The 27,880-nt window shown below is 38.6% G+C and overlaps 2 protein-coding genes across 3 annotated transcripts in view; one reads left to right on the top strand and one right to left on the bottom strand.

The window, feature by feature from the left end:
* Positions 1-27,880, top strand: part of dph1 (diphthamide biosynthesis 1) — a 241,276-nt gene that overhangs the window by 57,550 nt on the left and 155,846 nt on the right. The window contains exon 2 of one of the 2 annotated variants that reach the window (XM_077566298.1): positions 75-209. The gene's annotated coding sequence lies outside the window, so the exon portion shown is untranslated. Of the gene's footprint in view, positions 1-70; positions 210-27,880 lie in introns of both variants that reach the window. The other variant, XM_077566299.1, reaches the window with a different exon arrangement.
* Positions 1-27,880, bottom strand: part of rtn4rl1b (reticulon 4 receptor-like 1b) — a 160,068-nt gene that overhangs the window by 51,912 nt on the left and 80,276 nt on the right. The gene's annotated exons all lie outside the window — the stretch shown is intronic.

The raw sequence follows: 27,880 nt of genomic DNA, 5'->3' as shown, positions 1-27,880 counted from the left end.
GTGTTTTTACTTCACCACCATCAACTGTCAAGACGTCTGCCTCCTCCATCCCCACCCCTGCCCCGTCTAGACAGGCGGTTCACCGATCCATGGATCACCCGCGGTGACACGCGCCGCGCAGAGGGGAGCCGTTGGCAAACACAAAGCAAGCAAACGAGCGCAGCCCTCGATGGAGCCGACTTGCTTCCAGTCACGGGTCACAACATTAGGTACGCTGCACGCCGAGCGTCGCCGCTGAGCACCGCTGAACAGTCCAGTCACGTCGTGCCGAATGCCTGCAACTACTTGAGCTGTGATTCCAAATGTCAAATTGCGAGTGACAGATAATCAAAATGCCAAGTTATATCACATGATCTTTGACACTAAAAATGACGCTTGAGTGCCATATATATATATATATATATATATATATATATATATATACTGTGTATTTATATATATATATATATATATATATATATACTGTGTATTTATATATATATATATATATATATATATATATATATTAGGGGTGTTAGAAAAAATCGATTAGGCAATATATTGCGATATTACAGCACGCAATTCTCAAATCGATTCAATATGCGACCGAATCGATATTTTAACATAAATTTTTTATGAGAATATTCAACAAAACGTCTTGCTTGGGGTTAGGATTTACACATTAAGCATGGAAGAATGTTCTATTAATGGAACGTTAAGCCTTAATATTTGATTTCAGTGCTGTTCAAACATGAAACAGACTGCAACCTGAATTTTCATATAAATAAATACATTTTCATACAAATCTTACAGTACATGTACAAGTTTACTGATTAGTAGTTTCTAAATTTGAGTTAAAAAAAATCTAAATGATCAATTCATAGATTCGTATCGGGATTAATCGGTATCGAATCGTGACCTATGAATCGTGATACGAATCGCCAGGTACTAGGCAATTCACACCCCTAATATATATATATATATATATATATATATATATATATATATATATATATATATATATATATATATATATATAATAGTGGTGTCAAAATAAGTGCGTTAATTTTAAGTTCCTTTAACGCCACAAATTTTTTTAACGAGCTATTAATGACCGCCCCTTACATGGAAAGCCTGTACTGGAGGGAGTTCCAGTCGCAATGCAGCAAACACGTCCACGTCAAAAAGCAGTAATAAATGTAATAATAGTGCATATATTTGTGATGACTGGGGTCAAGTTGTATTTTACAATTTTAAAAACGTGCAGAATTTCACAAGTACTACATGTTAAAGATTCGATAGCTCTTAATATGAAAAGAAACATTTACTGAGCTTTCACCAACATCTTACAAATGCAATTATTCCATTTAGTGGCAGAAAGAAGACCAACAAAAATCAATATCACACTAAATTTTTACAGTACATCTTTAATTTTAACTCGATTTTATGAATTATTATGACATTACTATATCAATGACTAAAAGATGCAGCCATATTTCTATTAGTTTTCCACTTTTATGTTAAGAGTATGATTGATGACTTAGAAAAAAACATTTTATTATACTTTTTATTGTACAGTTAGAACAGATTAATTGTGAGTTAACTATTGATTCATTATTTAATTTAATTCCGATTTAAAAAATTTAATCGCCTGTCACCCCCATATATATATATATATATAAACAAGTGCCGTTTCAAACATTACCCAGCAGCTGCACAGCAGGTTCAAATCTAGCAAACAAGGCACGTGATTGGAGAGCCGCCCAGGCTGCAATCAACTGTTGGTTCAAAAGGGCCCCTGCCCTTCCTCTGACCAATCCCGTGGTTGTAATCAGGCAGAGCCAATCAATCAGCACGTCAAAACACTGACACGGTGTCACAACATACACGGGGCAAACAAATATGCGTTATTTAAGCCCTTAGGCATTTACACACAATAATAAGTAACGGCAAAATAGATTACACTGACTTTTAATATCTGAATTGGAAGGGAAGCAAACAAAACGGGACATCTCACATGCAGAAAAAAAACCACCATCTTTGATTTAAAGCCAACAACATTAATAGAAAAATGCCACACAAGATGTGTTTGTGCGAATTGGATACACAAATGTTGACGTTACGCTTTCACTGGTGTTATCATACATTTGATTGAATCTCATTCAGTGGTGTATCTAATGAAGTGAGCACAGTGCAAATGAATGTACTGTACGACATCCCTGTAGGTGTGCCTGCTCTTTAATCAAAGCACATACGGCACATTCCTTCTTGTGAAGAGCAAGGACGGCATTCCAAGGAAAAAGAAAAAAGGGCACTCGAAGGGCAGCCATGTCCCAAGAGATACAAAGACAACACATGAATTAGTGATAGTGTAGACACACACACACATATGCCCAACCTCTCTCGCCGCCGCGTGTGTGTGTGTGTGTGTTGTCACATGACCCCAGACACACTTCAGTCTCAATTCGGGGGGTGGGGTGTCTTGGCTGAGCGCAGACACATGTTGGCACGCAATTAAAACTGGAAACAGAGATGTCGTTTTAAATTTTTCATTTTGCCGCGTGGTTGGGAAGAGGTTTGGTGGTGCGTGTGATGCACAAACACATGTTTTTGTGTGTGCAGGGAGGGGATGTAATGTGAGGATGATCTCGCAGATGCGTACAATAGAGCGTGAATACAAGGAGCATGTCGATATGTTTTGATTTTTCTCAAGCCGGATGGACAAAACATGCCTGGAGGAACACTGTCAGAAAAAAAATAAATACTGTAGGAGTGAATTTTTCTTCTCCAAATGCACTCCACTAAGATCTGCTGTTACCTGGTGTCTCCCCCAGTACATGTCAGTGTGCCCTTCCTGGTAATTAATTACATGATAGACCCGCTTTTACCTCTGTTGGAAGAGTCTCCATTAACCTGATCCTGTCGCAGTGAGATGCCATTGGGACCCTTCAAAGTATAACTTACGCACCTTTTTTTTTCCCTGACAGTGTAGATAGAAAGAAACTGTTTTGTTGGATGTGTGACTGCAGCTGCTGTCTTGTTCCCATTGAAATATTTAGGAAGAAAAACACAATTCACAGATGGAATTGCTCAAGGTCATAACATTGCACCTTGCGTCATGCGCTGTTGAATCAAAGCTATCTCCCTCACGCTAGCCTCGCATGATGATGATGATGATGCTGTTGTCGTGATTTTTGCACAAATGCCAAACATTCCTTCAAAAAATCAATAGCGCTCCTGACATCAAATAGATTCTCCTGATTTACCAACACGGCCAATCGACAGTTCCGTGATCATACCCTGAGTGCTCAAGTTAGATGGCTGCCATATTTGCAAGGGTCCTCTTTGCCTTCTTTTTTTGACTTAGGGCATGTACTACATACATTATGTCTGCCATAATGTGCTGCGTACACTCACAATAAATTATACAGTACGTTTGGGTAGTATTCACGGTCTCCATGATTGCAATGTGAAACAGAATAATGGCTATTTAGGAAGCAAACTGACATCTGCATTATTTTAATTGTTAAGTTTGAATTTCCAACTCCGACTATATGTTTTAATTGTCCGAGATGTCGTGTTTTTTTGAGCATTGGCTGTCTCCTCTTGGCCGATTTCATTGTTTTTGTTGTTGTTGTTTTCCTGGAGAGCTCAGTATTATTAATTCGGTAATTTTACCGATTTGACATGTCATCATCATTGCGTTCTCTTTTTTTTTTATTATTTTTTTTTTTTGTATGTGGATGAGTATGTGTATGTGCATGTGCGTGCGTGTGAGTGTGTTATTCATTAGTTCACCTAAAACCTATTCAAAAATCCCATACCGTTCACCTAAACCGAACACCAACCCCGGAAACATCCAAATTCCAACAACTCAGGGAGACATTGTTTTGTTACGCAGGTCCCGTCCTGCATGGCATCCCTTTTCTTTGCCATGTATATGCCAATTTATATGATAAACCCATCTCAAAAGAGAATTTAACTGTGAGATTCCTTTCTATTTACTTCCAAATTGAATGTTTGCGTTCTCATTCGAATCCGCATCGAATTGGTAGGAGGCGTGTTTTCGTTATGACGGAACTAGCAATACTTCCTGCTTCTGTGTCAAAGAATCATGGGAAATGAAGTCCTACTGCTGCAGTAGTGGGTGCTTGCCTGGCGATATATTTTCAATGTGGGACCGGCGCGATATAAACTACACAGCCAGCTTACAATAGCTGTCGAGACCAAGGTTATGTTTAGTTAACTAAAGCTAACGAAATAAAAAAACTAAAACTCAAAAAACGCTTACGTTGAAATAAAATAAAACCCAAAATGCTTTTAAAAAAAACTAACTGAAACTACATTTACAATACTAACCAAAAATAACGATAATTATAGTGAAAATGTCCTTAGTTTTTGTCTTTGGTAATTTATTTAATACATAAGCCTTTGAGGTTGATTTTAAATGTGATTTAAGTAAATTTATTTCAATATTGACTAGGATAATGACGTTCGAAAGTGTGTCACACAGAAGTGACGTCATCTAGCAGCAGCCAAAAGAAAAGCACCTTCAGATGACATTGCTTCAAGGTGACAATTTTGCGTGTTTGACTTTTGGCTTTTTTTTTTCATTTAATTCAGCCGGAATGCAACGCTATAGGTAAGAAGTGTAGAAGTAATACACATTTTTTTAAACAAAAAAATCATCCTAAAACTAAGCATTTTTGAAACAACTAAAACTAATAAAAACTAACAGCAAAACTAATTAAAAAACAACTCAAAACGAAATAAAAACTAACTATAATGAAATTTCCACTACTATAATAACCCTGGTTGAGACCGAGCGAAATAGGTTGCATAACGGTGACTGCCTTTTAGCACTGTTGAGCAGTCAACTAAGATAGCATTTAGCATTAGCTTAAGTAATAATATCCCACCTCCCCCAATCCTCACGTCGACAAAGATTGACTAGCGAGTAGCGATTAGATTATAATTGGTGAGAAACGATTGTATATTTGATTTTCACTTAAACTGTAGCGTCCCATTTTCATTTTTAAAATCAGTGCTTTGAGATTTCCTCCAAATATTAAAAAAAAAAAAACATGAACAAAGCAATATGCTTCTCTTAATTTTGCCAAAAGCTCAAAGGAGGGGATACAGCCACATAACACCATTCGTAGCTACTACAAATAGGCCAATGCTACAACGTAGCATGAGTTTAGCTATCTGTTGACTTTGGGAATATTAGGAAAATCAGTCGCAACTCTGCTCCAAATGTTATGTGAATGAGGTTTTCGGTAGACGTTGAACTTCCTCCAAATCGACGCCAGCATAACGATTTCCTCCGTGTTTTGTAATCTCATGTTATTTTTAGCCCATTCCTCACAACGCTGCCAGCCGTTGCGTAAGCGCACCTTGAAAGGCAGAACAGAACTACCCGATTCAGATCAACTTTCCTTTTGGATGTCTTTGATCGCTCACTTTTTTTTTTGGGTGGTTCCATAAAAAAAAAGAAAAAAAAGTCATTATTAATAATTGCTGGAGCGCTCAGGTTTCTCAGGAGTAGCTTTGAGCATAAAGCAATGCAATAAGATGGGCTCTGCACACACAGTCTACATTTCCTCCTCTCTTGTGCTGTGACGGCTTGGCCCAATTCAACCTAGTGCGGATAACCAGTCAAAACCCAGCTCAATGAAGCAATAGTTTTTACTACAAAACATTAAAATGCCACAAGCTTAAGAAATGACCAGATTGGAGTATTTACACCCCCCCACCCCCACAGCACTACTGGAAGATAGCATCCCCCTCTTGACCTTGCCTGAAGAGCAAGCGCTCAAGAGCTCTGTAATCATGCTCATATTCTTCGGAGTGATCAAGCTGGATGGGTCAAGAGTCCTGTGTGTGCTTTTCTTCGCTCAGAACTGGACTATTGGCTCATCTCCTCGCCATCTGCTACCTCAGGTATAACATCGCTACGCAGTATTTCTAAAGTTCACTACTGCTAAAAAGTGGGACAGCGCCGCTGTCAGACCCAAGCAGCTCATCCTGCAGCACTGCGTGTTTTATTAAAAGGTCAAGAAGCGAGATAGATACATAAATATTCACATATTTCCATACATGCGACACGTCACTGAGAATTCTACACAAATATGTGTCTGGATGAGTTTTAAAATAGAGCTAGAGATTCTTGACAATATGTTCTATCCAGCCCTACTTGTGAGGTCACACATAACATATTATTGCCAAGAAATATCAGCGCTTGTTTGTCTACATGTGCCTTCGATTGACTCCAGCTCATTCGGGACAAACTCAATAAAAAAAATAGATACATTTGTGCCTAGTTTGTCACAAAACATTACTGCTTGTAAATTCTCACAAATTCCGAGCATGTCTGCAAGGACGGGAGTCAATACTGAGCAAATAACATGCAGGTAAATACAGTGTAAACATATTGCAGTGTGTTCGTGTGGCTGACTGACTTGAGATGTGGCGACAAAAGCTCATTTTCAAGCATTGACTCACCGCCATCAAAAGGCTGAGCTCACGCAATCACTGGCTGTCAACACAGGGCCAGTCGATTGTTGCGGAATAAAATTAGCTGGTAAAGCAGCCCCGCAGTGACAAATGTTCACTTTTTTTCTCCTCCCTTCTCCCTCTGCCACACAGTGTTTTGTTGAGCTCTTTATATCTACAAGGCTTTTTGCTGCTAAATAAAGATCAAGACAAAACAAAAGATCCATGCAGATACAAGGACTCGGGGACGGTCACTCTTGTAAACCATTGCTGTCTTGTGGAAAGCATGTGGTACGTTTTGGGGGTGTCTGAGACTGAGGGGCTCTAAAAATGTTTTTATTATTTTTTTACAAAGACCAAACACCAAAAATGACTTATTTTTTTAATTTTTTTATTTATTTTATTATTATTTTTTATTTTTTTATTATTATTTATTATTTTTTTTATTTTATTTTATTTTAAAAAAAATAATAATAATAATTATTTTTTTTACACATTGTCACTAGAAACATACAGCTATTGTATTTTTCACTGGGTTACTTCTGGCTGGTGCAAATATGTCTCTATGATGAACAGATGCTTATTATTATTACATCAATGCTCGTCTTCTGCTAATGACAATGTGTAGTAAAGTCAAATGTTGCCTATGAATTTTTGAAGATGTGTAATTTTACCTGGCAGTGTTTCAATCTAAAATAATATTCAGATTAAAATTGTGGAATGCGAGTGAGGCAACAAAATCCACGTTTTCATCCATCTCAGACGGTGACAATTTTGCCACTTGCTGTCGAGTGAAAATGACATCACTATTGCTCAGGGCTCAGGTAATGACCAATCACAGCTCAGCTTCAGAAATGAGGTGAGCCGTGATTGGTCGAATCGTTAAGTGGCAAAATGACGCATACATACACTATATTGTCAAGAATTTTTTTGGGCTTGACTTCAACTTTAAAGCGGAAGTCAACCTTAAACATTTCTTGACAATAATATGTTATATGTGACCTCACTAGTCTAAAAATTACATTCTGATTAATATTACATTTGTGGAATATGAGTTATGACGCAAAATCCAGCTGTTTTTATCCATCTCAGGGGGCGGCCATTTTGCCACTTGCTGTTTTCTGAAGCTGAGCTGTGATTGGTCGTTACCTGAGACCTGAGCAACTGTGATGTCATTTTCACTTTCAAGTGGCAAAATGGCCGCCTAACTTCACGATCACCACACAGCAACAGGTAGGTCACATAAAACACTTGTAACAAAATATTGTGGTGAAAACAGACTACGGCTAATGCTAACAAAGCGCTAATGATGACTTGTCTTGATTAAGATATTGCTAAACAAACTCACGAAAGTTCACGCTACCCTCAGACGTTTGACGTAGTTGTAACGAGAAGGGTGATATCACAGCCAGGACTATTGAAGGCATTTTCTTTGTAGGAAGGCCGTAAAAATTGGATTTACGGGCAGGAATAGCATTCCATAAACCAGGCCGGTTAACTGAGAATTTTCCCAGAGCTCCAGATTGGCCATTCCGGGCTTCAGTCCACTTCACTTGTAACCCTAATATATATAAAAATGGATGGCTGGATGCGTTTAAGGACAGTTATGCCAGCCAGTGGGGTTCATGTTGTAAAATGGTGTTACTTAATAAAGCTTGTTCTCATTGGTTGATGGGCCACATTTAGAGAGCATGCAGGAGAGGAAAAGGGAATCTCATTGTTAAAAAGTCGCAATCATCATAAACTGGCTCTACTGGGTAAGGCTCCCATTCCACCCCTTAACAATTGTGCTTTACATCTGCTGCTTTTCTGCTGACTGCGCCTTGCGTAGCATGTGCTAGCATTTGACTTTATCACCCCTCCTCTGTGGACCAGCTAATTGAATTAATTGGTTTTCACCTTTTTTTATTTCCTGCTTAAATGAGCGCCTTTGCGTCGTTTCCATTTATTTCCCCGCTCGTCTTTGTCCAAGTAAATAACCAGACAACTGCTTGCTCTGCATGTGCGAAATGGTGACAAAGCGAAAGAAGGGTTCCAGTTAATCACACTTTATCAACTGCCGGCGTTGCCTCCTGCCGCGCCCGTTCCCCAATCACCCCATCACAGCCACCGAGCTGCTGCTAATAGCGTGGCACGTACAAACAAAATTAAACTTGAAAGGAACGGCACACGCATCACGGTGGAGGGATGCACATAATCGATTTAACGCTGAAAAAGCGCACCCAGGCACAAAGCAATATTCAGCATTAAGATGATCGTCACCAACATGATCCGATTATGTCGATTGTGCGGGCGCCATCTTGGATTCTGAATCCCAAAATGGCCGTAATGTCCAAGCTCTTTGGTTCATGCAGAAGCATTGTGATGTGCACACAATAGATCGCGATTGTGCCAAAGCTTTTTTTGGGACGGAGAGATTTTCTTTTGAATTACACGAGCCAGCCAGTATGGTGGAATAGTGATTTGCCTCGCAGTTCAGAAGTTCTTTGTTTGAATCGCAATTCTGTTGTGGGGTTTGCATGTGTGTGATTTTGTCATTCACATAATGAACGGTTGTAGCCCACCTCTAGTACACTGTTAGCTGGGATATGCTCGAGCTGACCCGTGACCCCAATCAGGGGCGATGACCACCGACCATAACAAACCATGTCTTTAAAATATGCATTATACTTATTTAGGGATAAACTAGGTCATTATTACACCTGCTAGCGTGTCTCTACGAACGCTATGATTTGGTTATGTGCCTCAATAGTGACCTTTCAACTATTCCAGATTTTTTTTTTTTAAAGCATCGTCTTTACCGAATTTATGTTTGCGATTTAAAGTGATTTTAAAAAAGAACTTCCACAAAAAAAATTATACGTTGCGTATACGTCATTGGGAGCTATCTAGAATTTGCTTCTTTTTTTTTTTGCACCCTTTCCTGGGGTCGCCCTCTGGACTGGCCTTACAATTGAGCTCACTCTTTCTATCTGGAACACTATTTGTTTCAAGTTTTCCATCTCATTGTACCTCTGCAATTTTGAAGGTAAGTTTGCTAACGCTGGTTGGTTAGCTAGCGGCTAGCTTCTAGCGCTATCCGACAGTCTTGTTTACTTTACATTCACACAGTCAGAGTTATTGTTGTACCAATATTTTTTAGCTGTTTGTGTGCTTATTTTAAACCTTGTAATAGCCTTGTAAATTTGTCAGCAAGGGTAAATACGACGACATATTAGGGCCACATATAAATATCTATATTTTTTAGAGAGAGGTGTAATATTCAGAGAAAAAACACACACATTTGCCAGAATAAACTAAAATATTTGCGACATTATAAAGTGGCAAATTTGCAAGACAATAACTCACAAATTTACGAGAAAAAGTAAAATATTTGCAACATTATAAAGTGACAAATTTGCAAGTAAAAAACCTCCTAAATTTACGAGAAAAAGTCAAATATTTATGACATTATAGAGTGGCAAATTTGTGAGAAAAAAACTCGTCCAGACTACTGTGATTTTTCCTCCGAAAAAGGCCAAGGTTCTTGCAGTACCTTTTCAAAATGTGAATGCTTTATATGATAAGGTTAATCTCTGTTCAAAAAATTACAATCTTTTTATTTGTAAACCTGACCGAAAAGTATCATTTAATGAGTTTTTCCACCAAAGGCATTTTGCAAACTTGGGAATTGTGACTTGGCACAAAGATCTGAGTAGGCTACGTGTATTTCTTGCAGGTTTCTGAATTTTATTTCTCGTAAATTGGTGAGTTTTTCCTTGCAAATTTGCCACTTTATAACATCACAAATATTAAAAGTTTTTTCTAGTAAATGTGTGAGTTTTTTCTCGGAATATTAGCTTCCCTAAAAAATTTTTTATGTATTTATACGGGGCCCTAATACGTCGTCGTAGGTAAATAACAGTGGTAGAGCAGAGAAATGCCTTTCAGAAATTAAATGTCAGATAATAATTTCTCTAAACGATATATAAATAATGAAACTGGGGGTGAGGGGATGCCATCAAGGGATCTCACGCCTGGCGCTATTCAAGCTCGCACCGCTACGGACTCTATGAGGGCAAGCGTTTTACAAAATGGATGGATTGTCAATACTGGCCTGACACACAGATAGACTACGCACACACACACTGTGATTTTAGTGTTCTGATTCTTTTGTCCTAGCGCTTGTGTACCAGTTAGCTTGCTGGGACTTTTCACAAATGCCTGGCATCAATGCAACGGTAATCCAGTCAAGTTATTCGAGGCACCCTGAGGATCTGTTTACTAGTGATACCATTGGTTAAAAATGGATTCAAACGTGACTAAACCCCCCCGCAAATCTCAAAAGGTTCAATACTCCCTTTGACAACCGATGCAGGTTTTAGCAGGCAAGGTAGGAGCTTTTATAGATTTAAACCGGGACATGCCTGCGCAAAGCGTTTCCTCTTCTCAACAGGTACGCAAACGTGAGGCGTGAAATGGTCTTACTGGTCGATATCAATGAGCTGTCCTGGATGATAAAGGCTTATAGCAGCAACTTTTCAATTTGAAGGCTTCCTCTACGGCTGGATGGAGCTTCCAGGCAGCTCTAATAAAATAAACTGCATCAGATGAGCGCGACAATAGAAATGCAGAAACCAGCCGCTTATCCCGATTGGTTGATGTCAGGTGGAGTTCTTTCATGGCCGACGTTGTAGAATAAATGCCCTACATTCACCAAATGTGTTCTTAAATCCTACTTTTGCGCTTTTATAAGACAGCTGTGGCATTCACGATATTCCACTGGGGATTTGGGAATTCTACAAACAGTGGCGCTGTGGAGCGTTCTCCGCATAGTGACATCAGAAGGGCCGTTTACCGTTTTGAACTGAAAAAGGCTTCAAATCGGGGTCGTTTTGAGTGAATGAAAATGGTGTTTACCACATACAAATGCAAAGATATGGGAAATGAAATGGGTTTCAAAGCTGTGTTACCTTTGCCATGTAAATACTAAAAACGGTGCATGTTGAAAAAAAACCCCCCCACCAACAATAACAGAGCACGGCGCTGTTGTATTGCCTTATTTCAATAAAACGATCATCCAGCAAGTGGGTACAATTGCTGCCCTGCTATTGTGTGCAACAAAGGGTATCCAAAAGATAGTTTCGTCTAGGACATTATTCTTTCATATCTTTGTGACTTGGTGAAATGTCATCAGTCTCGGCCTTAGTACTGTTACAATGGGAAGTACGTAAACAGTAAGAACGCATGGCATACCCGGATGTTGTCGCTTTCAAACGTTAAACTCGCTAACCAGCTAGCTCAAACCAAGAATGCATCAATTGAAGTATCACACTTAGGAAGAACGTTGTCGACTTTTCATACAGAGAAACGGCAAATAGCTAGGCTGTGCTGAAATACATCCTGTTTTGTTCTTTCGAATTTGGCGCCTCAAACTAAGTGTCCCGCCATCTAGTGGTAAAAAGTGGAATTACAGTGCACCCAATTACAGGAGAGTTTGACCAAAAGTTCATGTTAAATGTACCCACAAAAAAAAAAAATCTGTGAAATACCTGTGATAGAGTGGGGCTTGCTATATTTAAATGGATACAAAAAAGCTATAATTTTCACCATTGCTTGAAAAGTCTTCTCAGAATACACTTGAAACAAGCAAAGTACTCTGCAATCTCAATCTTATGCAGCTTTCTCTTGTTTTGAAGCATTTTTTTTCTTACTGATATTACACTCTTATGTAGTGAATGTTCCTAAAAATGAAAAACACAAAATACCATTGCAAAAAATCCCGCCTAAGGAATTGTAAGTGTGGACTCAGCACTGATATTCAATCAGCACCAGGGGGGAGACGTATGGATGGGGCTAAGCCAGTGGGGGGGGGTCAGTTGGGTCATAACTATTGATTGATATACGCAAGCGGGTACACAATGCAAACACATAAACCCGTCTTCCTCTCCATGGGATAGACGCTAGGTTTTGAGAAATGAGTCATTCCACAGACACAGCCAAGTCAGGTCATTACGTCTGACGACTTGTGTCGGGCTCCTCAGCGAAAGTGGCGCTATCTCGAGAAAAGCGAGAAGCACATCAAGCGAGTCAATCCCATGTTTGCCTCTGACGTGCCCATAAAAAGGCGAACGGCGTCTGCAGGATGGTTACTGTGGCGATAAAGAGATGAAGGGGCCCCCATTAGGCGTAACGCCGCCCCCCCTTCACTACAAGTTGAAAGCAATGACCGCAATGGCTTGCATTCACAACCGTGGGTGGCGGTCCGTCTTCATTTACATCCGTGATAAAAATGAACTTTAACTGCGTGGAGAGTGGAGACCATTTTATTTTACATCAAGAATAATAGACAGTGGCTTTAAAGGCAGAAGGTTTGACATATCCCCCGAGGTGGCAAAGGCCAGAAGGAGCAGCACAATGTCCATTGAACTGAAGCAAACAATTGTTCAATTCTTTATATTCTTAATTGTGTCATTATTGTGTTTTTTATGAAGTATGGAGTACAATATTATAGAGTGTTATTTTGATTATTAAAATGCACATTACAACATTTTTGTTGGCATTATTTTTCAGAGGTTGAGGGTTTTCCATTCCACATTTGTTCAGCATAATTTTGTGAAGTCGGTGAATGCTTAAATGACTTTAAGTGTTTGGTAAGTTAACAACTGTAATTCAAGATAAATAGACTGTCTTTCATATTAATTCTTGACGCATTTGCTTTTATTCTTATGTAAACGTAACCTACCTAAGACATTTATGCATAATAACTGAATTTATTGCTTAAAAAATACATTGGTAGAGAACCTTGAAAAAAGAATTGCATATTAACTCTTTTACTGCCAAAGACGTTAAATGACGTTCTGCAAAAACCTACGGAGGAGCGCCAAAGACGTTAAAAGACGTCCTCCCATTTTTTTTTTTTTTTTTTTGAAACGGGTGCTGGGAAGGCTTGCGGAGCTCTCCTGAAAGTTTTAAGCAGGTTTTTTGAGCCTAATGACTATTTTTGGCCCCTAGAGGGCAGCGATGACTCTCTTTTGACAAGATCGGGTGGGCGTCAGTAGAGGCGGAGCTAGAGCGTTGAGCAGGAGATCAGAATGGAAAACAAAGGAAAAATGGCGGCCGGTCGCGAGGAGCTAACGCCAGAGCCGTTTTTTTCAAAGACCAAAAGCATCGCTAAAAAAGCACATTGTTGATGACGATCATCATCATCGATAATGAAGATGATGGTGACTCCGTGGTTGGAAAGCATTGACGCGGCAGTAGAAGACGTTAGATGGAGCTAGATGGAGGAGGGAACGGGCAATGGCGAGCGTTTGCAAGCAGCTCTACACTTACAAGACGAAAGGCATCGACCAACGCTAAAATAGTACATTGATATCCATGATGATGAAGGTGAATCCGAGCTTGACGGCGAAATTGGAACCGCTGACGCGGCGGCTATGACGGTGTCGTAACGCGGAGCGCAGCCGAGCACGCACAGGCGGACGTTCGATCGGACGACGGAGAGTGCCCCGAGTCCAATGCATATTCATCGGAGGAAGTGTGTACAGTCTGCTACTTGCTTTTTATTCCCCGGAAAAAAAGGCCGTCAAGAAAGTGTAATGTTTGCACGCAAAAGGGACCAATGTGAAAGTGAAAGTAAACTGTTGTGCGAGTCCTGGCGTCTCCTTGCACGCAGGAGAGCGTTACAAAAAGAAAAACTGTATTTGAAACATCCACATAATTGTAAGTAGTACCACAGTTGCACACATTTGTAAATAGTTTGTGAAATTGTTTTGTCAAATTGTTACACTGTTGAATGGAAATAAACATATCTTGCAATCAAAAAACACTTTTTCATTGTTGGTGAAAGCGTTTTACAGAAGTAAAGCACTATTTAGGTGTTTGTGGCATCATTCATGGACAAAAAGAAGTGTACAATTCACTAGAGTGCATGAAATAACATCGTTTCACAAAAAGCTCTTTTTCTCCGTTTTTTGTTTCAAAAGAGAGAATTTCGGTGAAAGTAACCATTTTCTATTGTTGATTACTGAAGAACGGAATAAGGTAGAAACAAACTTTTTTTTCTGATGAAAGCTGAGAGTCCAATCTTTCATTTGGTAGTATGTGTGTTTCCATAGTCTAAACACAACATTTTCTGTGGACCTTGAAAGATCACTCAAAATGCTTAAATCGGCTGGCACTGGCGACATCCCGTTTTTGAAAACGTCTGGCAGTCAAAGAGTTAAATTGAAATCACTAATATATATATATATATATATATATATATATATATATATATATATAAATATAGATGACATTTAAATAATTTTTCAAATCTCTCACCCCTAATTCTTCATTATTTTGGTAGTTCGACAAAAGACCCTTTAAATTGTTTTAAAAAAAAACACTTAAAAGAGGAATATTTTTTAATAGTAGTCAGCATTTAACTGTTGGATAATCAATTAAAAAGATAAACCTTGGAAAATATGTTTAATAGCTACATCAAGTATTTCATCTCGACCTCAACAAAGACGTAAAAGAAACGATCTGGCGGTGTTCTGGTTCCATTCCCACTTGGCTTCTGCATGCAAATAACGTCTTTCTCTGGGCCCAATTAACGTCTATTTATTGAACAACGACTTCTGGATTGGAGTCCAGTACGTTCTCAGTAATGAGTCACGGCTGTAATTAGGTCAATGAATAATTCATACGTTGGTTGGTTTGTCCAAATAAAATGCACGTGACACATGCGTGGTTGGTCCTCGCGCTGCGTTTAAACGATAAGAGAAATGATGAATGAGTGATGAAGCGAGAGTGCTAATCGTCAGCTTTTGAACGGGACCACATGGAGAGAACAACTCTTTCCTGGTTTCCTTCTTGTTTTTCTGAGATGATGAAAAACGCAGTTGTAGAACTGCAGTACAGTTGGCTGGTACAAACAAGCTTCTTGTTTGAGGACCAAATGCGGTTTATATAAACAACCTTAAAAGTTGTTAAGTCACTCACTCCCAGCCATTTTCACTGAAGCAACCCCATTCGCTCCCGGCTGTTTTACTTGATTTTGTTTGATTTTGCAAGGCCCACATAAAATTGTGTTCTATTGCTATAAAAACTTAGAACCTACCAAAAGAACGATTAGACTCTCTACAAGTATATTTGTATATGTTTCGCAGCAATTAGTATTAGACTATAGCTAAGTTTTATCATTATTCACAAACCTATTCAAAACAATGGGGAAAAGAGCTTGTTGCCACCTGGTTGATCTCTTATACTCTACTGCCACCTGCTGGCTGTTTTGTAATAACTACCATTGCTTTAAAGCGACCTTCATGTCAGAAGCTGTATCAAAGCCTTCTGTATGCTCTAGCATAAAAAAAACCCCATAAATACGTTATTGGGAGTGCAGGACAAAGTATTAAAAAACATATTTGTACATTTTTGGGTTTGAATGAGTTAATGAGAATTTTTGTTGTCACGATTTGTCTGTGAAATGCTTTCAGTAAAAAAAAATCAATTGTTATACCTTTTGAAATGACTGTTTTTATTTTAGTCTCACAAAAGTGGCCATATAATTCGCCCCTTATCCTATTGGGCCATTGGTGGGTCTAGTTTTTGTTGCCATGACGACGGGGTTTATACTTGCCAAAGTCCAGATTGGGGGTAATAAAAATAATTTCTACTTGTGGAGCCAGTGTGTGTATGTGGTGCATCATCTAGTATGCTGCACTGGCAACCTCACAGAGTAATCAACTTTTTTGGTTTGACTTGCGAGCGCAGACTTGAGATACGAGCGTTGTATGCTGGCAGTGACTCAATGACTTTCAATAAAGCAACACTGGAGTGATCCAGTTCAGCGGTCCAAGAGACCTCGCAAACAACACGAAACATGCACGGGCGGAACTTCTTGTCTCGTGTGCCCTTTGCTCCCCTCATTTTGCAGCTGTCTCTGATCCATGCGCCTCTTTTACATTTCCATCCGCCGCCAGTCTGCTCGTCCTGACGGGAGAGAGAGAGCGAGTCGGGGAGTCGTCCCCTTTGAGTAGTGAAGCGATTAACGTTTGAAAGATCCAATCCCTTGCATCACACCTCGCAAAACCTCCTCCGTGGGAACCCGCCCCTCCTCATCCGCCGCCCTGCGCTCCTCGCTTTTTCCTTATCCTTTCATTCTGCTCGCACGTTGCCGCCCTCAATCCGGCCACAATGAGACGTTCAATGCATGCGCGGCGGTTACTTGGAATAGACATTTCCTCGATTGCTCATGAAGGATCAATACAGTTTTTATTCCAAGAATAAATTCAAATCCAAATGTATTCAGATCAAACTTTGTTTATAGAAAAGAAACCCATTGTGTGCTGAATAAATTCCTTGAGCGACAGTTTTGGAATTTTCAATGTAGTTATTGTTCATTTTGTTTAGGGTTTAAAATTTTTTTTTATTTAGTTATTTTTAATTAGTTTTAAGAGCAGCTTTATTAGTGTTTATTAGTTTTTATTTATTTGTTTATTTTGAAAAGGCTTAATTTTACAATTAGTGTTTATTAGTTTTAGTATTAGTTTTAGTTTTTAAAAATGTATATTTCCTGTGCGCATGATTACGAAAATATCATTTAAAACAACAAACTTTATAAATGAACCAAAAAGGAGATTTGTTACCTTGTGTCCCATTTCGGGCTGATCTAGTGGCACTTTTTTATTGGCTGCCCCAAATGCTCATGTATGAATTAATTGCCAACAAAGGTGGCAAATTCAGGTCCAGAAAGCAAAAACCCTGCCACAGTTTGGCTTTAGCCCCAAGTGCTAGCTAGCTAGCCTCCTTGCTAGCTCCCTTGGTGCTCATTTACCTGTTAGGGAGCTAGCTAGCTAGCATCAGGGGCTAAAGCCAAACTGTGGCATGATTTTTACTTTCAGGTGCTAGCTAACTAGCTCCCAAGCTAGCTCCCATCGTGCTCGTTTACCTGTTAGGGAGCCAAAGCCAAACTGTGGAAGGGTTTTTACTTTCTGGACCTGGATTTGCCACCTCTGATTGCCAAAGTCAAAAACTAAAGAAATTCTGGTCATAATAATAGATTTATATATTTTTTTTTATTTAACTAGATTTTATTTTATTTTGTGAACAATAAATATAATTTCAGTTAGTTTTCATTTATTTTTTAAAGCATTTTCAGTATTATTTTACTGCATTGATAAAAATGTTTTCCCACTTTTAATTATTTAGCAATTTTTCGATAAGTAAACCTAACCTTGTTCGGAGTTCTCCTCACAATGTTTCCATTAACTTCAAAAGTCCGCTTTGGAAATACATTTTTAATCATGTCATCTTCTGTTCAGTCACCTATTCATACAGTCATGATCAACCAATCAGAGGTCGGGAAAAAAGTGACGCTATGAGTAGTGAATCTGAAATCTGAGAAACACGGCGATTTCCATCTAGAAGAAGAATACATTTGCATGGCAACACATAGAAACTGAAATCTGATTGGACCTTAAAAAAAAATGATAGTGTTTAGAGCGGTAGAGAAGGGACTGACCGCCCGCCACTGCTGTGTGTTCACAAGAGCATATAGCATGTTATGCTAGCATCGTGCTTCGAAAGCTTCCTCTTCCAGTCTTATCAGGCTAAGGGTTCGACTGGTCCCAAAGCACAAGTAGAGCCCGGCGCTTAAGTGGCAAAGGACTAATCCGCCTTGTCCAAGTCCACTCCAGTAAACAACCTGCACATCCGAGCCGATATGTGCAGGCCACGTGCAACATAGGTTACGTCCACACTGTGTGTGTGTGTGTGTGTGTGTGTTTGTGGGAGGATTTATTGTTGACTTGCTGTCATTAAAGAGTGGAGGGGAGAAAAGAGGCTTTCTCACATATCAGCACAGCGCAGGAGAATTTGAGAGTAGGTAGAGTCCGCGTGCACTTACTGCATGAATACAAAAAAAGATAAGAAAGATGGCACAAAGATGTCATTATCCTTCATCTCCCAGATGAAGGGAGAGCGATACTGTGCTGCAATTCGAACCGCAGGCGGAAGCTCCAGAATCTGCAGCCATCAACAGTTGGAAAAGAGGAATGACGGTCATTGGGTTTGTTTTTTACTCCCCCATTTCAATCTGCATTCTATCTTTTTAGCCCGATTCAATTTCTTTTAAAAGACATTTTCTTAAATTACATCTGGAATTAAATTTTTTTTATTTTATTTACCACCAAATTAGAATTAGATGAAAGACAATTAAAGGGATGCCATTAGTGCTGGCTTGATCATAATGGGTTTTTATCTGGTTAAATTGACCACAATATTAGGTACACCTTCAAAATGTAATGAGGTCCATTACAAGAGCTCAGCAATTTAAGAAGGTCAAACAGCATCTACTGTAGAGACATGTTTGTCAAGGATATTCCAAGATGTTTGGGGAAAAAAGTCACGATCAAGTTATTCCAATACAAGTTTTTTTTTGGCAGCGTGGAGACGTTTTTTTGAGTCATAAAAGTGCCCCGAGTAGCGCATTAATTAGCATTAGCGAGTCAGACTGGTTAGATCATTACGATTCCTTGAACATCTATAAATTGAAGCAAAAATCATTTTAAATCAAAAATCTGTCTTAATCGAAAATCGACTGAATCGAATCGCGCACCAACAAATCGGAATCGAATCGAATCATGACATATTTAAAGATTCCCACCCCTAATAATCAGTCTTCTTTCATCAAGGGCTACAGAAATCAGTGAACAATCACTTTTGATATGCTTATATCAGGAGATTTGGACAATTTAAAAAAAAAAAAAAAAGATTACTCGATTATAACATATACATCTCTAGTTGGGTCGACGCAAAAATGCATGTGTCGAAACTATTTTAACTCTTTCACTGCCACTGACGTTAAAAGACGTCAAGTAAAAACCTACGGAGGGCTGCCAATGACGTTAAATGACGTCATCCAATTATTTATTTATTTATTTATTTTTTGAAACGGGTCCAGGCAAGCCTTCCAGAGCTGTGGTGAAAGTTTCAATTAGGTCTGTTGTGCCTAATGACTATTTTTGGCCCCTAGAGGGCAGCGATGACTCTCTTTTGACAAGATTGGGTGGGCGTCGGTAGAAGACGTGAGGCGGGGCTAGAGTGTTGAGGGGACATTGGCTGAAGAAGCCATAATGGCGGCCGCTTACAAGCAGCTCACGGTCGAGCCGTTTTTTTCAAAGACATCGACCAACGATAAAGAGCACATTGATGACGACGATGATCATCATCGATGATGATGATGATGACTCCGAGGTTGACGCCGAAGTTGGAAGCGCTGACGCGGCGGCTATGACGACATTATAAAGGTTCACGGGCGAGCGATGCTGACACCGGAAAACACGGAGCACAACCGAGCACGCTCAGGCGGACGGACGTTCAATCGGACGACGAAGAGTGCTCCGAGTCCAATGCATATTCATCGGAGGAGTGTGTACAGTCTGCTACTTGCTATTTATTCCACGGAAAAAAGGCCGTCAAGAAAGTGTAACGTTTGCACGCGAAACAGACAAATGCGAAAGTGAAAGTAAACTGTTGTGCGAGTCCAGCGGCGTCTCCTTGCACGTAGGAGAGCGTTACAAAAAGAAAAACTGTATTTGAAACATCCACATAATTGTAAGTAGTACCACAGTTGCACACATTTGTAAATAGTTTGCGAAATTGTTTTGTCAAATTGTTACACTGTTGAATGGAAATAAACGTATTTTGCAAACTAAAAACACTTTTTCATTGTTGGTGAAAGCGTTTTACAGAAGTAAAGCACTATTTAGGTGTTTGTGGCATCATTCATGGACAAAAAGAAGTGTACAATTCACTAGAGTGCATGAAATAACATTGTTTCACAAAAAGCTCTTTTTCTCCGCTTTTTGTTTCAAAACAGAGAATTTCAGTGAAAGTAACCATTTTCTATTGGCGACAACCCGTTTCTGAAAACGTCTGGCAGTCAAAGAGTTAATAATAATTAAAAAAAAAAACATATTTGCGGCACCTGGAAGTTGCCGGAACCTATACTTCATGTTTCCGCACGGACACGTATTGCTGACGGACTCCGACTGGCCATCACCAATACAACTACTAAGACGCTTCCTAGGGTTTGTGGTCCTTTTAGATCGATAAGGGAGAAAATGATCACCGCTACATGTCTGATGTTTGTAACAAAACAATCCGTGTCAAAATCGCTAAAGAAATAAAAGAGTTGTGATGAATTTATTGGAGACAAACACACGTAAGACGGCGGCCCTAAGTGCGTCAGCAACAAGACAAGGCGCTATCTACTATATATGTTAAACATAGAGCAAGACTCACTCTTCCAAGTAGCATGCAGGCTAAGCCATCCAGATTAATCGATGCAATAATCAATAGTCGATATTAATATCGATTTTCTTTTTTTTTTAGTGACAGTACTATTCGTCACATTGTCATCCCTTTTCCAGGTAGATGCTTTATTAAAATTCCACTTCCACGCCGCATTCCTTCATGTGCGCCGGCAAGTGACCCGCATCATCCATTTCTTCTCATGTAACGTAGTATGTGTCACCCTTTACGTTAAGGTCAACGTGTCGTTATAGAGCAACTATTCTGCTATCGTGGTGTGAAAATGTGCTCGTTACTGAAGGACATCGCTAGCAGAGGCTCAGGTTTTTGATGCTTTGCTTTGCCGTGTTAATTCGTTTTTTTACTCCCCACATCCAAAGTATTTCAACAGGTGTGAAGTCAGCATGACTGAATTCCGTTCCTTGTAAAGACGGACCAATGTGACATCAGCTATGTAGGAAGAGAGAATATAAACACTTTGAATCACATTATTGAGCAAATGGTCATCAATTATAGTAAACACAAGCACATTCTTAAATGACAATCAACACGCATTCAGAGGTGGCAAATCCAGGAACAGAAAGTAAAAACCCTGCCACAGCTTGGCTTTAGCCCGATGCTAGCTAGCTAGCTCCCTAATCGGTAAACGAGCACCATGAGAGCTAGCTAGGGAGCTAGTTAGCTAGCACCTGAAAGTAAAAATCATTCCACAGTTTGGCTTTAGACCCTGATGCTAGCTAGCTCCCGAATAGGTAAACGAGCACCAAGGGAGCTAGCAAGGAAGCTAGCTAGCTAGCTAGCACCTGGGGCTAAAGCCAAACTGTGGCAGAATTTTTACTTTCTGGACTTGGATTTGCCACCTCTGCACGCATTCAATGTCACAGATACTACAGTTTACAACATGATGACCACCTTAAGTGGGCAAAAATAATAATAAAATAACACCTAACACGCATATCGTCGGTGTCCTGTGAAAAAGACTTATGTCCATTAAAAAAAAAAGTGTTCTTTACAGGACAGTGACGATATATTTTTGTATTATATGCATGACGATTTTAAACATAATTAAATAGTAAAACAAGTACACAATCTGATCATTGGATCGAGATTGGGCGATATTTAGAATTTCATGCAAAATCGGTGATCGGCTGATCGATCAATGACATCAAAAGAGCTTGTGGCAACATGGCCATGGCTGATCACTTATACTCTGCTGCCACCTGCTGGCCGTTTTTGTAATAACTAACATTGCTTTAAACCACCTCTTCAGGTCAGTAGCTGCATCAAAGCCTTCTGTATGCTCAAAAACCCATTAAAAAACATATAAATACGTTTTTGGGAGTGAAGAACAAATGATTAAAAAAAACTTTGTACCAGTGTCGGTGACTACTCAAGAGTTGTATGATGTGTAAAAAAAAATAAATTGGTATGGAACATCCCCATTCAAATTTCCAAAGTGAGCATACAAGACTAACATTGCCAATCATTTCCCGTGTCAACAATTCACAGGAGAGATCAGCAAAAAATTTCTGCAAGTCTCTTCTCAAAGCCCTCCGTGGTGACCTTTCTCCGCTTGAATTAGGGTTAATCAAAGTTTAAACCTGTTCACATCCCTCAAGGAGTCACTGGGGGGAGACGGGATCAAAGTTGGAATAATGATGTGAGACGAGGAGATGCTGCCAGAGGACGAAAAGAGAGACGATGCATTGAATCTCAGACGGACAAAAGTATTGGGAGACAGGGTCACTACGTCGAGTAAAATAAAAAAGTGAAGGACTTAAGTATGTTCCGTTTTTTTTTTTTTGTGTGGAATACTTTATTGACCCTGAGAGAGGTCCCGTTTTTTTCCGCACCAAACTTACTCAATGTCTTTGTAAGGCTAGACAAAGTGCAATTTCTGCAGAAATTTCGTGGGAATGCTAAAAAGCTCAATGCTAAGATTTGGATGTGTGTTCTTATGAAGTAAATTAAAAGATAAATTATGTGAAAATTACACATTTTTAATTGTAGTTAAATGACAAATGAATAAAAAAGAAAACTTGAACTGGAATCTGTCTAAAATGGGATTTAATCATTTCATAGAAATTATAATCAATTTCTTAACCTGATAGTCAGTTGGTATCGAACCATCAAATGTACTAAAATGTGGTCCAAGCGAGGTTTGAACCCAGGTTCTCCGTGGTGGAAGGCAATTAGCACTGACCTAACTTGACTTGTTCAAATCCGTGGCTAATGGCGTATTTTTGGGGAAAAGTGTCATCCGATGTCCAATTTCAATGTCTTAAAAAATGAATTGAGAAAAATTTAACATTGAATTGTGCGAATATTGTAAGTAATGTGGAATCAGACGGTAGGCGTGAATTTTCAAAGCAAATGGAAATTTGAGCGGAGTCAATGTTGTTACACAGCAAAAGAGTGCGGAGGAGTAAAAATCACCGTAACATATGCGTGAATGCTGAAGCATTCACACTGTGCAGAATTAAAAGCTCAGGAGTTGGGAAACTTTTTGTCTATATCGTGTACATCTGTTGAGTCAGGAGTCTGGCTGTTCCATTAGCAGTTCCTGCACTTTTCAAGACCTCTTCACACCGCCTGCCTGCTCATCCATATTTTATAACTCAGAGGGGGGAGGGGCTCCGGAGCTGCCTTGCTCATATTCTTCTGTCCTAACGCGGAATATGAAACCTCCCGTCAACTGTGAACAAGACCGTTTCATACCGCTTATCCAAACTATTCCTGTTATTTTTGTTCCAAGGAGTTCCAAATTCAAGACTATACTTCCCATAGGAAATAATGGAAAGGGAATTAATCTGTTCCAGCCTCTTCATTGGTAACCATGATAAAACCTTTTTAGCTGTGCGATTTTAACATTCCTAATTATTGTACAGCTTTAAAGGGGAGTAAACTACTACATAATACATTTAAAAGCCACTTCCCATTAAAGGACGGCACAAAACTACTAAACAGCAAACCAACATTAAGTGCAAGATCTTAATCAACTCACATTCAAATATTTATTCCCGTATGTTTGTCCTGCATGTCATTCAACGTCCTCCAATATAATCGCTTGACTCGCTCACCTGTATAACACTTACTATAAGGTAGTAAAGTTTGTCCCCATCGCTTTGCAGGCACACCATCTGTCACGACAGCCGCTTGTCCAATTAAGCCACCGTTGTTTGTAAACCTGTTTAGCGTTGAATAAATCCATGTTTTTAGGAACTCCTTTTGCACCACACGAACTGTCAACGGTTCTTGCTTTTTGTAGGCTGTTTTGTTATATCGTGATTTTTTTTAATGGCTCATAGCACCTCTAAGCCAACTAACCAGACAGGCTTTTGTTGAAATTCGGTTTTACTTCTTATTTTAGCTGAAGGACAACTTTTTCTCGATTTTTTTTTTTTTTTAATTTTTTTTCAGACACGCTTCCTTCCGTCTTGGATTTGGAGGTTCTTCAGCAATTTCTGCTAGTGCCTTAATGTAGGGCTGTGCAATGAATCGAAATTCAATTACAATTTCAATTATTACACTCCACAATTACAAAATCAGCATAATCGTAAACAAAAATAAAATATTATTAATACTAATTTTGAGTTGTTGTTATTCATTTATTTTGCACCTTTTTTATTTTAAAATGACAAATTTAATGAATCTTGCTTAATTATAGTGATTCAAATAAATGTATTTGTATTAATAATTTTTTTTACATGTTTAAACATTTCCTTGTTTTGTACCAAAAAACATGTCAATTATTACCAAATAAATCATGGTTAACATTTTCTTCACAATCAAGCAACCCTGGGCTAATGTTCCTAAAACTTAAAAACTGTTTATATTTTCCTTACTTGAAAACTTTGAGGCAGAGTTCTCCACGATTTCCAAAAGTAGCTCACCAGCATTGTGATTTTCTAGGAATGTTGTATAAGTGGTTTGAAAATGTCAACAATGAAAGAGATTTATAGAAATAACGGGTTGCTAATATGGTATTTATCTGTTTTCTAATTATTGTGATAATTAACATGTTCCGTGTCTTCAAATAAAAGAATATAATTAATTATTAATAATAACTGTGACTCTCACTAATATTTTTAGAATTTATTATCCTATCAACAATTATTTGATCAATTATTAAGTAATCTCCACACCTCTATTTCAAGGTCTAAATATTTGTGTCGAGCAATTTTTCGCCCCCAGCCCTAATAATCACATATAATAAAAACAACATATGATTAAACATAATTTGAGCAAATTTGTCATTTCAGAAGTGCGTATCAAATTGGTAGCTCTTTGCGCTAATCAATAGCCAAGAAGTAGCTCTCAGCTTCAAAAAAGTTAGCCACCCTTAAGTACATGTGCTTGTTTGATAACCGTGCCACACTCGTCGCAACATAGGATAAGCGCTCAGGATCATCTTTTCGAGACATCCCACAGGCTTGTGCCTACGCATGCTTGGATGACTTTAAGTTGAAGAACGCCATCAAACCGCTTCGGAATGAGCGTCCTGTCATTTTCACTTCCAAGCCCCTTTTTTCACTCAAAAATGCTTTGAAGTGTTCATCGATGGCGTTCATCAGGTTTAGATCTAATTTACAATTCCAAACACTCGCTTAGAAATAAAGTAGTGCATAAACTGTAGCTGTAAAAGCCCAATTAGAGATTTGGGAGGCAGACAAAAACAAATACAACCTCAAGAGAAATGCAACGGAGTCACTTTAGAAACACTATCAATGTAAATAATTGGCTCTTCTCTTCCTTTTGGGCGCAGTTAAAAACAAGTTGTTTGTTCTAAGTGAAGCTGACGTTTAAATTGGTGTTGCAGGCTGACTACAATCATGTCATCATCAAGAGAAGCGCCCGCCGTACTGACAGGTGCAGACCACCACCGTTGCGAGAGCAGGAATGCGGACGCCTGTTTTGGGGCCAACCATGGCAATGTTTTCCCGTCTTTTTAAAATAATACAAAAGGAGGTCAATCACAACAGGCAAACACGCAAGCTATGCTCCCTTTTCTCAGTGGTGTATGTATTGACAAATGATGTTAATTTGTTCCTTAAGTACCTGGGGAACAACAGCGTATTAGGGCCACGTATAAATATAATTTTTTAGAGGGTAGGGGCAATATTCAGAGAAAAAATAAAGTGGCAGATTTGTGAGAAAAAAAACTAAAACTTACGAGAAACTTACACGTAGCATAGCTATAGTTTAATCATTTGAGGATTTGTTGGTGGTTAATGGTGGGACACTGTTTATAAAATGAAAAGGCAGGATGGAGGCGGATTCATTCTTTGACTGCCAAAAACGTTAAATAACGTTTCGTAAAATCCTATGGAGGAGTGCCAAAGACGTTTTTTTCAAAACAGGTGAAACTAACCATTTTCTATTGTTGATTACTCAAAAACGGAATAAGGTAGAAACAAACTTCTTTTTTTCTGATGGAAGATGAGAGTCCAATCTTGTTTTGGCAGTATGTGTGTTTCCATAGTCCAAACACATAATTTTCTATGGACCTTGAAAGATCAGTCAAAATGCTTAAAATCGGCTGGCACCCACGGCATCCCTTTTCTGAAAACGTCTGGCAGTCAAAGAGTTAATTGAAACTTTACTCGTCATACACGGCAGCTAGAGCGACAACACTTCCTGATCCCCTTATCAGCTGACTAACACTAACCAATCAGAAGCTTGCATACTTTTGGTAAATGCAAGTGAATGACGCAGAGCAGCAGATTCGACACATCTACTTGTACAAAAAAAAATACCAAAATGTATGAATGTGTAAATAATAATTCTGGAAACATAAATGTACAAGCAAATATTTATTTTAACCCATTCACTGCCATTGACGGCTATTGGCGTCAAAAATTCATTTGAACTATTTCTATTAGTTTTAATTTTTTGTATGAAAACCTTTATTGTACATTTTGAACAGATATAAAATGTATGATTAATCGTGAGTTAACTATTGAAGTCATGTGATTAATTATAATTCAAAATTAGCAGCGTCGGGCACTTAAAATCGTAATTAATTGCATGAGTTAACTCACGATTAATCACACATTTGTTATATTTTCTAAATGTTCAATAAAAAAAATTCTAGGTTTTCATACTCTAAAAAATGTTAAACTAATAGAAATAGTTCAAATGAATTTTTGACGTCTTTAACCGTCAATGGCAGTGAATTAGTTAATTTAAATGCTTGATCAAAACTTATAACTCATTCTCCAGTACTGGATTAGGCATTGTATATAAAGAATAAAAGTGAAAATATCTCTGGCATCTAATTCCCTCAATTTTCTTTTAAACCGATTAAGTATCAAAATATGAACATACCGTGGTGAACGCCATTATCCTGGTCACGTGATTGTGATGACGTATCTCGTTATAAAGTCTTAGATTTGCCACTTTATTAAGTCGCAAATTTACGATTTTTTTCTAATAAATTTGACACTTTATAAAGTAAAAAAACTATATTTATACACGGCCCTAATACGCTGTCGTTAAAACTAGTGCTGAATATTTTTTAGAATCGATTAATCAATCGATTAATTGGATTCATTTTAATTTACAAAAGCATTTTTCCCTGATTACCGTTTATTTACCAGTGATTGGTGTTTATTTCATACTTTGTATTCATATAGTGATAAAATAAGAAGGGGAACTGATGTGCTATGTTAGCCGGTCGGTCATTGTAGTAAAAACATGTTTGCAAATGTCTTATTTTGATTAAACACAGAAGATAATCAGTCTTCTTTCATTAATGACTACAGAAATCAGTGAACGATTACTGTTGATATACTGAAATCAGAAGATTTGGCCAATTTTAAATTAAAAAAATGGCTCCAAACGATTACTCGACTATTAAAATAATGAATTTGATAATCGATTACTTGTCAATCAATCGATTCATTTTGACAACTCTATTTAAAACAAATGCAAATTGGCCAAGACAGACATGCGAATATACTGTACTGGAGCCAAAGTAAGGCAAACATTGAGATGAAACTTGAAAGAATTGACAGCAAAGGTCGAATCTAACTATGATGAATCATCAGGAGAAAACCATTTAAAACCAGCCAGCAAAGCAGAAGAATGTCACTAATGGTGTGTGGCGGTATCAATTAAAGGCGTC

The sequence above is a fragment of the Vanacampus margaritifer genome, chromosome 5 (assembly GCF_051991255.1).
Source record: "Vanacampus margaritifer isolate UIUO_Vmar chromosome 5, RoL_Vmar_1.0, whole genome shotgun sequence".
Taxonomy (NCBI): domain Eukaryota; kingdom Metazoa; phylum Chordata; class Actinopteri; order Syngnathiformes; family Syngnathidae; genus Vanacampus; species Vanacampus margaritifer.
This window is presented reverse-complemented; position numbering and strand designations above follow the sequence as displayed.